The sequence below is a fragment of the Phyllobates terribilis genome, unplaced genomic scaffold (assembly GCF_046119375.1).
Source record: "Phyllobates terribilis strain yellow unplaced genomic scaffold, ASM4611937v1 Scaffold_1__5_contigs__length_1240528914, whole genome shotgun sequence".
NCBI classification, from domain to species: Eukaryota; Metazoa; Chordata; class Amphibia; order Anura; family Dendrobatidae; genus Phyllobates; species Phyllobates terribilis.
Window position 1 is genome coordinate 298,786,155 of NW_027362761.1, and position 14,554 is coordinate 298,800,708.

The window sequence follows — 14,554 nt, forward strand, 5'->3', positions numbered from 1 at the left end:
CCATGTGCCGGTTCATGCATGAAGTACTCAAACTATGTATTTTTTGGCCTCTACTTAGCTTTTGCTGACAAATGTTACAGATAACACGAGTTGGGTCATCTTTAGTGTTGAGCATTCCGATACTGTAATATCGGGTATCGGCCGATATTCGCGGTATCGGAATTCCGATACTTAATTCCGATACTTTTACAATATCGGATACCGGAATCGGAAGTTCCCATAATGCCTGCGCTCTGCAGTGTCTCTGAAGGATGACAAGCTGGATGGCAGCGCTCAGCTGCGCTCCAGCCTGTCATCAGAATGCCATACCAGCGGGGGAGAATTCTCCTGATTGTTTAAAAGCCGGCGGGCGGTATAAAGCCGCCGGCTTTTAAACAATCACACAGCCCCATACTGCTTCCCCGCAGCCTCCCACCCTGATCCTCCGCTCCCCTCGCCACCTCCCATCCCGATAGTAAGTTAGGACCGGGCGGGGAGCGCAGCTCCAAGGAGCGGGGAGCGAAGGACCCGGGCGGGGAAGCCGGCAATGAAAAGACTTCACCGCCGGCTTTCCCGTTCTGTGCTGCGCTTTCCCGCCGGTTATTTCAAATGAACATTTGAATTAGCCGCGGTGCCCTCAGAGGGTTCATGTGAGTTCATGCTTGACTGCATGAACTCACATGAACTTTCCCACGGCCGCACAGGTCAGCCTCACCTCCCAGACCCGTCATGATTAGTGTGTGTGCGGGGTGTGTGCGCGATGTTTGTGCGGGTGTGCGCGGTGTCTGTGCGATGTGTGCGGGTGTGTGCGGTGTGTGTGCGGGTGTGTGCGTGCAGGCAGACATAGGCCGATGTGACACTACTACTCCCATCGGCCTATGTCTGTCCCCCGTCCACTCCTGCCAGCAGGATCAGCTCGATGGGAGCAGTAGTTCCCATCAGACTGATCCTGCTATTTAAATTGCCCTACTGTGTCCCCAATAAATGTTAAATACATGTCATTGGTGGCCAGTGGTTACCTAAAAGAAATTAGTTCATACATTACCTGTCCCCGCCGATCGCCACCTAAAATAAAGTAAAAAATAAAAAACTACACCTATACTCGCCAAGACACCTAATTCCCCGAAGCCATCGATCTCCTGTAATAAAATATAAAATAATAAACCACAACCTTATCCTTACCCCTCCGTAGCAGTCCACGAGTGTCCCACGAAGATCTCCAGTTCAGAGCAGCCACATAGAATGTGACCGCTCTGAACCGCTGCCGCCGCTAGAATGACGGGGCCGTAAGGGTTCACCAGAGTTAAGGCAGCGGTGCTCCGGTTAGCTGCTTTACGGCCCTGCTGTATCGTGAGAAATTCCCACGGTACAGCACTGCCGTGAACGAGGTCTCCGGAGCTGCGCTGACTGAATGCACTCCGGTGACCTCAGTCAGGGGCTCCCGCTGCCGGGAGCGGACGTGTTCCCGGCAGCGTGAGCTTACAGCAGCCATGCACAGCTGTCACCATCTCCAGATGTGACAGCTGTGCATGGGAGATCAGCGCAGGAACGTGGACAGGTAACTATTATTTTTAGTAAACTAAGAATTAAATAAAATTGTGTGTTTTATTTCAAATAAATTATTTTTTTCTGGGTGTAGTGTGTTTTTTCTTTTTAACACTTTGTAGGTTAGGAATGGGGGTGTCTTATAGACGCCCATCATTACTAACCTGGGCTTCATGGCAGCTGGCGCTGACATGAACCCCACCACTATTACCCCCTGCCACCGCACCAGGGCAGCGTGGAAGAGCGAGGCTAAGTGCCAGAGTTGGCGCATCCTATGGATGCGCCATTTCTGGGGCGGCTGACGACTGGTGTTTCTAGCCTGGGAGGGGGCCAATATTCATGGCACCCTTCCTGGGCTATTAATATCAGCCCCCAGCTGTCTGCCTAGCCTTTGCTAGCTATTAAAATAGGGGGGACCCCACGTAATTTTTTTTGGGGGGGTCCCCCATTTTAATAGCTAGTAAAGGCTAGGTATTCAGCTGGGGGCTGATATTAGTAGCCTGGGAAGCTCCGTGGGTTTTACCCCCTTCCCAGGCTTCAAACATCTGCCCCAGCCATCTGCTTAACCTCCGCTAGAGACTAAAATTATGGGGGATCCAACGCTATTTTTTTTTTAAATAAATCCATTATTTTAACACTAAATGACATTTGAGGAGTTAATAAAGATGCAGTCCCTAAATTATTATTTATTTTTTAATTAATTTTTCCCAAAACTTTTGACGTGGGCTTCACCATATTTTTGTATGCCAGCCAGGTACAGCATCCAGCTTCTATGAACGCGCCATTTTCCGGGGCGGCTGCGGACTGCAATTTTCAGCGGGGGGCAGAAAGCTTGGGCCTCCCTGCGCTGCAGATGCCATCCCCCAGCTGCCTAGTTGTACCTGGCTGGACACAAAAATAGGGAGAAACTCCACGTTTTTTTTTTTTTAATTATTTCATGAAATTCATGGAATAATTAAGAAAAAAAGGGCTTCCCTATATTGTTGTGTCCGGCCAGGTACAAATAGGCAGCTGGTGGTTGGGGGCAGCCCGTTCCTGCCTGCTGTACCTGGCTGGACCCAAATATAGTGCAAAGCCCCACGTCAATTTTTTTTTAATTATTTCAGGAAATTCATGAAATAATTAAAAAAAAATTATGTGGGGCTTCGCCCTATATTTGTGTCCAGTCAGGTACAGCAGGCAGGAACGGGCTGCCCCCAACCACCAGCTGCCTATTTGTACCTAGCCGGACACAACAATATAGGGAAGCCCTTTTTTTCTTAATTATTCCATGAATTTCATGAAATAATTAAAAAAAAAAATACGTGGGGCTTCGCCCTATTTTTGTGTCCAGCCAGGTACAACAAGGCAGCTGGGGGCTGGAATCCGCAGCGCAGGGAGACCCAAGCTTTCTGGGCCACCCCCGCTGCAAATTGCAGTCCGCAGCCGCCCCGGAAAATGGCGCGTTCATAGAAGCGCCATCTTCTGGCGCTGTACCCAACTCATCCAGGGCCCTGGTGCGGTGACTCACTGGGTAATAAAGGGGTTAAGGCCAGCTTGGCATTATCAGCTGGCCCTAAGCCCGAAATTCATGGGGTCACGCCAATATTAGACATGACCACCATGAATTTCTAGTAAAGTATTTAAAAAAGCACAACACCCAGAAAAAAGTCCTTTAATTGAAATAAACACACAATTCTTTATTGTTCTAAATTAAACCATACTTACCATCACGCCCATTCCAGCTGAAGCCAACGATCTCCTGCAATAAAAGTAAAATAATAAAGCAACATCATCCTTACCTTTCCATGGCTCCCACGACAGCTTCAGCTCTGCTACATCGAGATGACAGGCTGGACCGCAGCAGAACGCTGCCATCCATCCTGTCATCCCGCAGACACTGAGAAGCGCAAGCATACTTCCACTCCTCAGTGTCTGGCTGTGACGGCATCCAGATGAGCCGAGGTCATGTCCAATGAACTCAGCTCACCTCATGTACGTCACTGACAGCGTGGGAAAATTCTCCTGCACTCAGCACTTCAGCGTGAGAATTTTCCCACGCTGTCAGTGACGTGCATGAGGTGAGCTGAGTTCATTGGACATGACCTCACCTCATGTATGTCACTGACAGCGTGGGAGAATTCTCACGCTGAAGCGCTGAGTGCAGGAGAATTTTCCCACGCTGTCAGTGACGTGCATGAGGTGAGCTGAGTTCATTGGACATGAACTCGGCTCATCTGGATGACGTCACAGAGAGACACTGAGGAGCGCAAGCATGCCTGCGCTTCTCAGTGTCTGCGGGATGACAGGCTGGATGGCAGCGTTCTGCTGCGGTCCAGCCTGTCATCTCGATGTAGCAGAGCTGAAGCTGTCGTGGGAACCATGGAAAGGTAAGGATGAGGTTGCTTTATTAATTTACTTTTATTGCAGGAGATCGTTGGCTTCAGCTGGAATGGGCGTGATGGTAAGTATGGTTTAATTTAGAACAATAAAGAATTGTGTCTTTATTTCAATTAAAGGACTTTATTCTGGGTGTTTGTGTTTTCTTTTAACTTTGACTATGAGGTTAGTAATGGGGGTGTCTTATAGACGCCTCTCCATTACTAACCTGGGCTTGATGTCAGCTGGCATTATAAGCTGACATCAACCCCAACCCTATTACCCCCTGCCACCGCACCAGGGCAGCGTGGAAGAGCGAGGCTAAGTGCCAGAATTGGCGCATCCTATGGATGCGCCATTTCTGGGGCGGCTGACGGCTGGTGTTTCTAGCCTGGGAGGGGGCCAATATTCATGGCTCCCTTCCTGGGCTATTAATATCAGCCCCCAGCTGTCTGCCTAGCCTTTGCTAGCTATTAAATTAGGGGGGACCCCACGTCATTTTTTTGGGGAGGTTCCCCCATTTTAATAGCTAGTAAAGGCTAGGTATTCAGCTGGGGGCTGATATTAGTAGCCTGGGAAGCTCCGTGGGTATTACCCCCTTCCCAGGCTTCAAACATTTGCCCCAGCTGTCTGCTTAACCTCCGCTAGAGCCTAAAATTAAGGGGAACCCCACGCCAATTTTTTTTTAAATAAATCCTTTATTTTAACACTAAATGACAAGTACAGTAAGCAACACTGTCACTGTACTTCATATATATGTGACTGACATGTTTCTATCTATCTAATCTATGTGTGATGCTCTATCTTTCTATTCTAAATTGTCGGGTACAGATGCTGAATTGCCGGCCGGCTTTCTTAAAGAGACGGTGCATGAAAACACTATTATTTTTTTAAATAAATCCTTTACACTAAATGACAAGTACAGTAAGCAACACTGTCACTGTACTTCTTATATATGTGGCTGACATGTTTTTATCTATCTAATCTATGTGTGAAGCTCTATTCTGTCTGTTCTAAATTGTCGGGTACCGCTGCTGAATTGCCGGCCGGCTTTTTTAAAGAGACGGTGCACGAAAACACTAATATTTTTTTTAATAAATCCTTTACACTAAATGACAAGTACAGTAAGCAACACTGTCACAGTACTTCATATATATGTGACTGACATGTTTCTATCTATCTAATCTATGTGTGAAGCTCTATTCTTTCTGTTGTAAATTGTCGGGTACCGGTGAATGCCGCTGATGAATTGCCGGCTTTTCATGTCATTCTACATTATTCTTAGTTGTTTTACTTCATGTAGAATTAACCTACAAGGAAAGAAAGGGTTTATTTTCATTCCGATATTTGTGACCCATTGACTTGCATTGGTTTCCGGTATCGGAATCGGCGATTTCCGATACTTTTTGGGTATCGGCCCGATCCAATCCGATACGATATTTCCTGATATCGGAAGGTATCGCTCAACACTAGTCATCTTTATCGATCTGAAAGAAATGCCCAGGCTATGCAAGGCTTAGCACCCATGCGACCAGAAGAGCCACCACGACTTGTGGTGAGAGGCAGAGTTGTGTTTGAGGATGCAGTTGTTGACGTGCTTCCAGTACTACGTCTCTGTCCAGGAAGGCGCAACCTGACCTCGTCGTCACTAGCATCTTCCTCCACCTCCTCTGCTGACCTCATCTCTTGGCTGACTGTGGGTTGACAGTAAGTGGGATCTCCAACCTCATCATCATCACCCTGTGTGTTATCACACCCGTCGTCCTCAGAGCCAACCTGTTCCTGCCCTGACAAAAAACTAAAGTTGTCGCTCCAATCAGGTATTTGAGTCTTATCATCGTCTTCCTCATTGTCTCCACCAACAGGAGTTACAGTTTGGGAATGAGGTTCTACATTATGGTCAGAACCTTCTGCGTCTGGTCCTGGATCCGACTCATAAAGATTCTGGGCATCAGTGCAGATCATTTCCTCGTCTGGATTCACAGAAGCGCTGGAGTCGACCTCTGATTCCCAGGCTATAGTATGAGTAAACAGCTCTGCAGACTCAACCATCTGTTCTACCTCATACTCAGACGGGCAGCTGGAGATTTGGGAGCTGTGAGGAAGCAAGTGCGATTTGGGTGACACCTTTGAGGACTGGAGTATTTGTGATGTTGAAGTTGATGTGGAGGAGAGCCCACTTAAAGGAGCACTTGATATCCGTTGAAGCACCTGCTGTTTTTGTGCCTCATCTGGAATTTGTAGCGATTGGCGTGGCCGTAAGAAAGGGATCTTATCACATTGTCCGCTAAAAGAAGTAGACATTTTAGTTTGGCTGGAAGATGGTCTTTCTTCTGCAGATGTTACTGTTGCTTTAACACCTACCCCACGGACACAACCTTTTTTCCCCTTCCCAACACGCCTATTCCCCTTTCCACCAGCAGCAGGCCTTTTTCCACTCATTTTGGTGGTTAACTAATTCACAACTCTGGAGTTGTTTGCACAAAAAAACAATGGATGGTAACCGAGCAGAGCTGAGTGGCCAAACTCTGGTATTAGGCCAAAACTATTGGCTGGGTTAGATGCAGAAAAAAATATATTCAGTTTGCAACCTGATGGAGGTCAGTATAGATGGACTAATAGAGAAAGTCCGACACACTGCTACAAGGCCAAATATTTTTTCAGAGGTAGATGCAGAAAAAAATATATTCAGTTTGCAACCTGATGGAGGTCAGTATAGATGGACTAATACAACAAGTCCCACACACAGCTAGAAGCCCAATATTTTTTCAGAGGTAGATGCAGAAAAAAATATATTCAGTTTGCAACCTGATGGAGGTCAGTATAGATGGACTAATTCAACAAGTCCCACACACAGCTAGAAGCCCAAATATTTTTTCAGAGGTACTGTAGATGCAGATACAAATTATTTTTAATTTGCAACCTGATGGAGGTCAGTATAGATGGACTAATACAACAAGTCCCACACACAGCTAGAAGCCCAAATATTTTTTCAGAGGTACTGTAGATGCAGATACAAATTATTTTTAATTTGCAACCTGATGGAGGTCAGTATAGATGGACTAATACAACAAGTCCCACACACAGCTAGAAGCCCAAATATTTTTTCAGAGGTACTGTAGATGCAGATAAAAATTATTTTTAATTTGCAACCTGATGGAGGTCAGTATAGATGGACTAATAGAGAAAGTCCGACACACTGCTAGAAGGCCAAATATTTTTTCAGAGCTAGATGCAGAAAAAAATTATATTCAGTTTGCAACCTGATGGAGGTCAGTATAGATGGATTAATAGAACAAGACCCACACACAGCTAGAAGCCCAATATTTTTTCAGAGGTAGATGCAGAAAAAAATATATTCAGTTTGCAACCTGATGGAGGTCAGTATAGATGGACTAATACAACAAGTCCCACACACAGCTAGAAGCCCAAATATTTTTTCAGAGGTACTGTAGATGCAGATAAAAATTATTTTTAATTTGCAACCTGATGGAGGTCAGTATAGATGGACTAATACAACAAGTCCCACACACAGCTAGAAGCCCAAATATTTTTTCAGAGGTACTGTAGATGCAGATACAAATTATTTTTAATTTGCAACCTGATGGAGGTCAGTATAGATGGACTAATACAACAAGTCCCACACACAGCTAGAAGCCCAAATATTTTTTCAGAAGTACTGTAGATGCAGATAAAAATTATTTTTAATTTGCAACCTGATGGAGGTCAGTATAGATGGACTAATAGAGAAAGTCCGACACACTGCTAGAAGGCCAAATATTTTTTCAGAGCTAGATGCAGAAAAAAATTATATTCAGTTTGCAACCTGATGGAGGTCAGTATAGATGGATTAATAGAACAAGACCCACACACAGCTAGAAGCCCAATATTTTTTCAGAGGTAGATGCAGAAAAAAATATATTCAGTTTGCAACCTGATGGAGGTCAGTATAGATGGACTAATACAACAAGTCCCACACACAGCTAGAAGCCCAAATATTTTTTCAGAGGTACTGTAGATGCAGATAAAAATTATTTTTAATTTGCAACCTGATGGAGGTCAGTATAGATGGACTAATACAACAAGTCCCACACACAGCTAGAAGCCCAAATATTTTTTCAGAGGTACTGTAGATGCAGATACAAATTATTTTTAATTTGCAACCTGATGGAGGTCAGTATAGATGGACTAATACAACAAGTCCCACACACAGCTAGAAGCCCAAATATTTTTTCAGAGGTAGATGCAGAAAAAAATTATATTCAGTTTGCAACCTGATGGTGGTCAGTATAGATGGATTAATAGAACAAGACCCACACACAGCTAGAAGCCCAAATATTTTTTCAGAGGTAGATGCAGAAAAAAATATATTCAGTTTGCAACCTGATGGAGGTCAGTATAGATGGACTAATACAACAAGTCCCACACACAGCTGGAAGCCCAAATATTTTTTCAGAGGTACTGTAGATGCAGATAAAAATTAGTTTTAATTTGCAACCTGATGGAGGTCAGTATAGATGGACTAATACAACAAGTCCCACACACAGCTAGAAGCCCAAATATTTTTTCAGAGGTACTGTAGATGCAGATACAAATTATTTTTAATTTGCAACCTAATGGAGGTCAGTATAGATGGACTAATAGAGAAAGTCCGACACACTGCTAGAAGGCCAAATATTTTTTCAGAGCTAGATGCAGAAAAAAATTATATTCAGTTTGCAACCTGATGGAGGTCAGTATAGATGGATTAATAGAACAAGACCCACACACAGCTAGAAGCCCAAATATTTTTTCAGAGGTAGATGCAGAAAAAAATATATTCAGTTTGCAACCTGATGGAGGTCAGTATAGATGGACTAATACAACAAGTCCCACACACAGCTAGAAGCCCAAATATTTTTTCAGAGGTACTGTAGATGCAGATAAAAATTTGTTTTAATTTGCAACCTGATGGAGGTCAGTATAGATGGACTAATAGAATGATGCTATGCCCAAAAGATTTTACTTCACTAGGTGCAGTAAAAAAATTGGTATTCTATACACAGGTGGTATATCTTGCAGCACAGATAGGCTACACCACTGACTAACACACTCTGCAATAGGCCAAAAAGGATTAGCTTTGCTAGATTCAGTCAAATGCTGTGAAAAAAACTTGCACAGCACTGGCACAGACCTGCCTGGCAAAAACTGATAGGAACTGATGTAACCTAGTCCTGAAAAGGACTCCAATTACAATTAGTCTTTACTCCCACAACCTATCTATTTAAGAGCACAGACCTCCCTGATAAAAGTCGTAGGAAATGCTGTAACCTAGTCCTTAAAAGGACTGCAATCACAACTATTCCCTACTCCCAAGCTATCTGTATATTTGTGCGAAAATTGGCTTGAAATTAACAAGGTATAGCGCACACAGCAACAGCGGTGCCGTCTAACACGCAGCTGCAGCAGTGAGAAAATGGTGGCGACGGGGAAAATGGCTTGGTCTTATAGGGCAAGGACATGTGACATACACTGCCAATGACACATGCCCTTGCTTGTGTGAAAAAAAGCACTTCGCTCCGTGTGTGCGCTGCTGATAGGCTGACAGATTGCACCTCCCCACTGCAAATGCGGGAAAGAGAAAAAAAAATGGAGATCTTCATTGTTCCTGCAGAGATCCATCCCCTGCCCCTCCCCCCACCCCGCTGTACACTCAAACTGCGTATTAACATTAATTTTCATCATTACTGAGAAAAAATCCAGTTATGATTTTGGTGCACGAACAGTTATCGAACATAACCTCGAACAGCCGAATTTTTATCAAATTGTTCGTGTTCGCCGAACGGCTCGAACACCGCCCAAAACAGCTCGAATTTGAGATTGGCGAACAGTTCGAGTAGAACAACGCTTATCTCTACTAGTAAGACCCTCTTCCGCTCCTGTGCCGCTACAAAAGTCTTACCAGGAGGTAGATGAGACAGGTCAAACGGAGCAATAGTCATTATTCTGGAGGGGTCAATGATGTGTAGAGGCTCCTCCTCCAGGTCAGAAGACAGAAAAGAGTGGCATAGAGTGTCGGCTTTAATATTCTTGTCTGCTGGGCGGTAATGAAGATTGAAGCAGAATCGAGCAAAGAACAAAGACCATCTGGCCTGACGCGGGTTTAGTCTTTTGGCGGTCTGCAAATAAGCAAGGTTTTTATGGTCAGTGTAGATGACCACCGGGTGCAGAGCCCCCTCAAGCAAGTAGCGCCACTCCTCCAGCATTAATTTGATGGCCAGCAGTTCTCAATCCCCTATGGAGCAATTGTGCTTGGCCGGAGAGAAGAGTTTAGAGAATAAGCCGCAGGTCACCATTCGCCCGGACGAGGATTTCTGGGTGAGCACTGCTCCGGCTCCAGAGCAAGAGGCGTCAACCTCCAGGAAGAACTGTTTATTGCAATCTGGACGGTGTAGCACAGGAGCAGAGGAGAAGGCTTGTTTAAGTGAGATAAAGGCATTCTCTGCCTCAGAAGACCACTCCCTGGGATTTGCTCCCTTACTGGTAAGAGCAGAGATGAGAGCTGTCCGGCAGGATAAATGAGGAATGAAGAGGCGGTAATAGTTCACGAATCCCAGAAACCGCTGAATAGCCTTCAACCCCTCAGGTCGGGGCCACTTTAAGACACCAGACACCTTCTCGGGATCCATCCGCAGTTTGGTCTCCGAGATGATATACCCCAGAAATGGTAGGGAGGACTGCTCAAAGAGGCATTTGTCGTACTTAGAGTAGAGGCGATTCCTCCGGAGCCTCAGCAGAACCTGACGAACATCCCTCCTGTGAGAGGGCAGATCAGGGGAGAACACCAAGATATCGTCCATGTACACCACCACGCAGGAATACAGGAGATCTCGGAAGATGTCGTTCACTAACTCCTGGAAGACGGCTGGAGCATTATAGAGACCGAAGGGCATCACGCGGTATTCGTAGTGACCATCCCGAGAGTTGAATGCCGTCTTCCATTCGTCTTCCTGGCGTATCCGGACCAGATTGTATGCCCCACGAAGATCGAGCTTAGTGAAGATCTTAGCGCCTTTTAGGCGGTCAAACAGCTCCGAGATAAGAGGCAGGGGGTACTTATTTTTGATGGTGATCTGTTTTAGGCCCCTATAGTCAATACAAGGACAAAGTGAGCCTTCTTTCTTTTTGACGAAAAAGAATCATGCTCCAGCCGGAGAGGTGGATTTCTGGATAAATCCACTAGCAAGATTTTCTTCAATGTATTCAGACATGGCACGGGTCTCGGCCAACGACAAGGGGTAGATTCGCCCGCGAGGAGGTGAAGCACCAGGTATTAGGTCGATGGGGCAATCATACGGCCTATGAGGTGGTAGTGTTTCTGCCTCCTTTTTATCAAAGACGTCCGCATAGGACCAGTAGGGTGCTGGCAGGCCTGGTAGGTTAGCCGGAGTAGACGGGGGTCGAGCAGGACGAACCAGAACAGGTTTTATGGCATTCCTGACCCCAATGGAGCACCTCACCCGAGCTCCAATTCAGGACGGACTCATGTCTCTGTAACCAAGGCAGGCCAAGCAAGAGGGGGTGAGAGAGACCGGACAGTACGTAAAAGGAGATCTTCCCCGAGTGCAGCATTCCCACCTGAAGAGTTACCGATTCTGTGACCAGCAAGATGGTTTCAGGGAGAAGCTTTCCCTCTACAGAAGAAACCGCTAAAGGATCCGCCAGACGTATAGTAGGAATCTGAAAACGCTCCACAATGGCCTGTTGATTTTTAGCGGCTCTGGAATCCAGATGGGCAGTCTCGAAGAAGCGGGTCTCACCACTGGTAACAGAAACAGACAGAGTCAAGGGCGGAGAGGAAGAACTGTTGCCTAGGACTACCTCTCCGAGCCATCCTAGACACTGGAGTTTCCCGTTCTCACCGGGCAACAGCGGATCTGATGCTCTATATTGCCACAATAGAAGCAACTCCCCTCGGGACTACGGGTCTCCTGGAGGGACTTGACCATCTTAACTTGGGCAATTTGCATGGGCTCTGGGGAAGACACCAGGGGGAGTGCAGGTTGCAAGACAGGACTTTGAAGAACTGGAGCATGGCGCAGAGGTCTCCTCTCATGGGTCATCTCCTTAGTGCGTTCCAGAAAACGGATGTCAATCCGGGTAGCTAATGACACCAGGTAGTCCAGGGAGGGAGGAATGTCACAACTGGCTAGCTCATCCTTGATGCATCCAGAAAGGCCCTCCCAAAAGGTGGACACCAGGGCCTCCTTGTTCCAGGCTAGTTCAGATGCAAGAGTTCGGAAACGCACGGCATACTGGCACACAGAGAGACTCCCTTGGCGGAGTCGGAGAAGTGAAGAGGCAGTAGAAGATTTTTGTCCGGGCTCATCTAACACCTTCCGGAAAGCCAGGAGATGGGACACCAGAGGATCCCCTCTCTCCCACAGAGGGTTAAACCATGCCATCACCTCTCCGGTGAGGTGAGACATGATGAATTCCACCTTGGCCCGGTCGGAGGTGAACTGGTGTGACAGGAGTTCAAAGTGCAGTGTGCACTGATTTATGAAGCCCCGACATAGGACAGGGTCACCACCAAAACATGGAGGCGCAGAAAGCTGGGGTCCAAAGCCAGATCTCACAGCGCCACTGGGTTGAGGTGCTGCTGGAGCGGGTGCCGCTTGGTTAGAGGCGGAAACAGTCGGGGTGGACAGCGCGTCCAAGCGGGAGTTGACTGTCCGCAGATAGGACAGGATAGTATCCTGTTTGGATCTTAGGCGAGTGACCTCTTGGTACAGGTATGAGAGCGAAGGAGCCTGGGAGCCACCGGGTTCCATGGCCTTTGCAAACTGTTATGGATCTGGGTGGTGGAACCTCTGTGATGAGATGCAAGGAGGGACTAGAGGGGCATAACTAAGTGCCAACTCGGACCAACCCTGACTTCACGGCGGCTTAGTCGACTCCGTGAACCAGGGAGGGACCGGGCAGGTGGAACAGGTGCCACTTTGGGACCGACCTTGTGTGAGAGCAGGCAGCTCCCACGGGTCAGATGGCTGAAGCTGACAGGTACAGCGGATGAGCACGGCAGGTAGCCTGATGGGTGATCCGGGTAGGCAAGCAGGCGGGCACGGCAGGTAGCCAGACAGGTGATCCGTGTAGGCAAGCAGGCGGGCACAGCAGGTAACCTGACAGGTGATCCGGCTAGGCAAGCCGGCGGGTACGGCAGGCAGACAGGCTGGCAGGCACGGTTGATAGATAAGCAGGCGGGCACGGCTGATAGACAGGCTGGTGGGCACGGTTGATAGACAGGCAGGCAGGCACGGCTGATAGACAAGCAGGCAGGCACTTGGACCTGAGGGCTGAGGAGAGTGTTAGCACACAAACAACAACCTTGCAAAGGCACCTCCATTTTAGAGGAGGTGCTTTAAATAGGAGTGGTCCTCCGGCCATTGGCTGGTTACTCTTTAGGACGGCGCGCTGCCCCTTTAAGAGGGAGGGAGCGCGCGCGCGCCCTAAACACAGTGCCCGGGAAGCTGCGCGAAACAGCAGCAGGGGAGCTGGAGGACACCGAACCAGGACCTCGGCGGTGAGGGGAACGGCGGAGGCAGGAGGCAGAGACGCCGACGTTACAACTAATATGAGACATACAGGTAGGAATAGATTTAATTTCTATCACCTGTATGCCCATGTTAGTAGGTCATATATGTCCCATGGGGTGACACATTCCCTTTAATCACTTTATTGTATTCTCTATCCACTTTCACCTCTTTTTCTTTTCTCCATATTGTGCTCAAGTAATTACAAGTAATTACTCGTACCCTGTTGCTCCTCATTACCTTTGCTATTTTTCTTCTCCAAAGGCCTTTTACTCTTTGACCTCACTCCTTGCTGGCGTGCATGCGCTGTCTCCCGTTGCGCACTCTCATCTCTTGCCATGTCACATGCCGGCGGCGATTAGGGTCATGTGATCAAGTCCAGCGTTATCAATCACGTGACTGAAAGTTTGCTCACATGGCCTGCACCAAACCCGGTCATCATGGTGGCCATTGTTTCCTATTTCCACCAAAACATTACACATGTGCCATCAATCAGTGGGGATTAAGGCATGACCCTGTATTATCCATTGGCTAGTGGGAACATAAATTAACTCCCCTGCTGTCCTGACACCATCTCCATGCCGAAGTGTGCATTGGTGCATTGCATATCTCAAGTACAGTAGCATACCTCACCTTGAAACCCCTTGGTTTTTTGCCCAGTTAGAAACCAATGTTGCGGTTGCCAAAGTGGCAGAAACTTTGCTGTGTTTCCAAAATCAGTAGGGTCGAAAAATGGTACCCTAAAAAAATAGGAGCAGGTTCTCAGAGTTATTAGGTTACCCTTCTGTCATCAAGCATGAGACTCAAGCTTGAGTCATTTAAAGCCCTATAGGATCCCTGAGTATGGAAAGCTATTTTAGAAACTTAAACTGGCCCACTGACGACACTGTGGGTTGACAGATGGTGCCAGCCCCTGGCTTTGGGCAATGTTGGAGTATATAAGAAAGCCAGGTAGGCTTGGGTGAAATCCAAGCACTTCAGGTCTTGATTAGGTGCACCTGGATAGCTATGACTAGAGCCAACCATGTGTTCACTGGTCAATCAGCTGGGGAAGCTGAGCTGACTGGGTTGTGTTGGAACTGAAGAGAGACAATCCAAAA